The sequence below is a fragment of the Chlorocebus sabaeus genome, chromosome 13 (assembly GCF_047675955.1).
Source record: "Chlorocebus sabaeus isolate Y175 chromosome 13, mChlSab1.0.hap1, whole genome shotgun sequence".
NCBI classification, from domain to species: domain Eukaryota; kingdom Metazoa; phylum Chordata; class Mammalia; order Primates; family Cercopithecidae; genus Chlorocebus; species Chlorocebus sabaeus.
The window spans coordinates 16,104,462-16,107,795 of NC_132916.1; the positions used below are offsets into that span (position 1 = coordinate 16,104,462).

General features: G+C 45.3%; 1 pseudogene; it reads right to left on the minus strand.

Moving 5' to 3' along the window:
• Positions 1 to 501: 501 nt before the first annotated feature.
• Positions 502 to 1,344, minus strand: LOC140713212 (small ribosomal subunit protein eS4, X isoform-like; annotated as a pseudogene).
• Between the last annotated feature and the right edge of the window lie 1,990 nt (positions 1,345 to 3,334).

A 3,334-nucleotide genomic window follows, 5' to 3' on the forward strand; every position in this document is an offset into this window, starting at 1 on the left:
ACTATACCATACTGGCTCTTGACTCTTTACTTACTCTTTGGCATGGCAGCGGAAATCAGTACTATTAATATATGAGTTTCAGGTTAAGTTCCCTTCAACTTTTCTGTGCAGGGATAGAGGATAGGGTACAAATAGTTCCAGTTTTTTTTTTTTTTTTGGACGGAGTTTCGCTCTTGTTGCCCAGGCTGGAGTGCAATGGAGCAATCTCGGCTCACTGCAACCTCTGCCCCCTGGGTTCAAGCAATTCTCCTGCCTCAGCCTCCCAAGTAGCTGGGATTACAGGCATGTGCAACCACGCTCGGTTAATTTTGTGTTTTTAGTAGAGGCAGGGTTTCTCCATGTTGGTAAGGCTGGTCTTGAACTCCCAACCTCAGGTGATTTGCCTGCCTTGGCCTCCCAAAGTGCTGGGATTACAGGTGTGAGCCACCGTGCTCAGCACTTTTTTTTTTTTTTTTTTTATCATGCCACATTACTTTTAATTATGTACAAAGATCTAACATGTCACCCAGGGACCATTTCACCCACTGCTCTGTTTGGCCGCCGGTCTTTGTCTCTTTCTTCAGCAATGGTGAGGAGGGTACCCGTTCCTCGGGGAAGAGAAATCCATGGTTTGTTGCTCTTGCCAGTAACAAAAATGTTGGAAAGTCGAGTGGCAAAGCAGTTGCCATTGGCATCTTTCACATGAACCACGTCAAAAGATCCAGGGTGCTTCTCTCAGGGTGCTTCTCTCTGTTGATGATCACACCAATTCTTCCCACGTTGGCACCTCCAGTCACCATACACAGGCTACCAGTGTCGAACTTGATGACATCAATACTCTTGCCAGTCTCCAAATCAATCTGAATGGTATCATTCACCTCGATGAGGGGTCAGGGTAGCGGATGGTGTGAGTCTCATGAGTCACAAGATGAGGGATTCCTTTTGTGCCCACAAAGATTGTTCTCACTTTGCACAACTTGTACTTAGCCTCCTCAGGTGTAATACGATGTACAGCAAAGCAACCCTTGGTGTCATAGATCAGATGGAAATTCTCTCTTGTCTTGTCAATGCTGATGATATCCGTGAATCCAGCAGGGTAGGCTGCATCAGTTCAGACCTTGCCATCAATCTTAATGAACCGCTGCATGCAAATCTTCTTTACTCCATCTCCTGTCAGGGCATACTTAAGTCTGTTCCTTAGGAAAATGATGAGGGGGAGACACTCTCTCAACTTGTGGGGACTGGTGAATGGACGAGGAGCAAACACACCAGTCAATTTATCCAGCATCCAATGCTTTGAAGCTGCTACCAGCTTCAGATGCTTCTTGGGACCACGAGCCATGGCTGCGTTAGGCAAGGAAAGAGGACCTCTGTCTGCTGGTGAGCATAGAAATTTCGTAGTTACAGTTTTTACAAATCAATATGTTTCTTGAAAACATGCCAGGAAGCAGATTGCCATGAAGCAGGCTGAGCATCCAGGGCTACGTCCAGTTATTGATAGTGAGAAGTAAAGGAGAAAGCAATGAACAGTGTTGAATGATAGACAGACACCAAGCATCGACCCTCTTCAGTCCCTCTCCTCATAGTAGATGTGTAATCATTAAGAAACACAAATTCAGTTATGCCTTAACCACACTGTATACATTTGCTTTGATCTGTTGATTGTTTATGAAGTTAATGACAGTTGCCCCAGTAGACTACGCTCTACAGGGCAGGGAGCATGTCTCTTTCACTTACCACTGGATCTCTGTGCTTGACTGTGTCTGGCCCTGATCCTTTAACACAGCAGGGTTGTTCCTGACTCCAGATCTTTGTACAGCATTTTCCCTGGGTCTGGAAAGCAGTACTGCTGACCCCGCCACTGTCCGCCTACATGCCCCTCTTGCTCACTTCTTGCAAGATTGTGCTCAAATGGCCCCTCATGCAAGCAGCCCTCACTGACTACTCTTTCTAAAATAAGATTCTTTCTCTGTCCCTACCCCACATTCATCACCTCCTAATCGTTTGCCTTTCTTATTTAAATATTTTTTCCTACCACAAATCACCTACCCACATTATATTATTATTAATTTTTAAGACTCTGTCTTCTACTAGAATATGAGTTCATTGAAGGCAGAGACTTTACTGCTGTGTCCTTAGTAGCTACAATAGTGTCTGGATATAACACGTTTAGTAAATGTTTCATCTAATTGGTTAATACATAAATCCTTATTGAGTTAATGAACATCTCCTAAAATTCATCCCTCAGTTCTGTCCATAGCAGATGTTACGATGCCCTGAGCCACCCATTCTCAGCCCGCCTCTGCTTCAGCTGTGGCTGTGGTGGACAATTTCAGTGCATGTCAATGTTGGTTCACCTCAAGTGCAGGCAGAGCCCCTGGCTTTTCTCCACCAGCTTTCTCAGATGATGCCCGGGAAGGTGCCTTGCCGCCTAGAAATGCAAGGAGTTACTGTCCTCAGGGGCAACACTCACCAGGAGGGACGGTGCAGGATCTCCACTTCAGAGGGGCAGGTGTGCACCATCTACAGAGGGGCTCAGAGTCCCCATCAGCATTGACCCGCAGGGAGGAGGACAATAAGCTCTACCAGGTACCCTTCATGACCTTTCCCTTCTTCCCCCACCACTCCACCTGCGCCGTTGCTCTGGCTTCCTTGGATCATCTCTTAAATTAACCGTCTACCTCCAAGTCCGCATGGAAAAAATCCAATCCAAGAGACTGTCCTTTCCAACACTATGATCAATAACACAGGTGTGAATAATCATGGCATATTTGTCAAATTTGTTTAAAAATATTAGCAAGAGAGTTTGTAATTTTTTCTTTCTTCTTTTCATGTTTTCTTTCTTTCTTTCTTTCTTTTTTGAGACAGAGTCTTGCTCTGTTGCCCAGGCTGGAGTGCAGTGGCACGATCTTGGCTCACTGCAACCTCTGCCTCCTGGGTTCCAGCAATTCTCATGCCTCAGCCTCCCAAGTAGCTGGGATTACAGGCATGTGCCACCTTTCCTAGCTAACTTTTTTTTTTTTTTTTTTTTTTGTATTTTTAGTAGAGATGGGGTTTCGCCAGGTTGGCCAGGATAGTCTCAATTTCCCGGCCTCAGGTGATCCGCTTACCTCAGCCTCCCAAAATGCTGGGATTACAGGCGTGAGCCACCATGGTCAGTGAGTTTATGGTTTAAAAAAATTTTTTTTTTTTTTTACTTTTGTAGAGATGACAAAGTCTCACTATATTGACCAGGCTAGTCTTGAACTCCTGGCCTCAAACAATCCTTCTGCCTTGATTTCCCAAAGTGCTGGGATAGCAGCCATGAGCCGTGGTACCTGGCAAATAGTTTATGTTGCTAATGGGGTTTATAGTT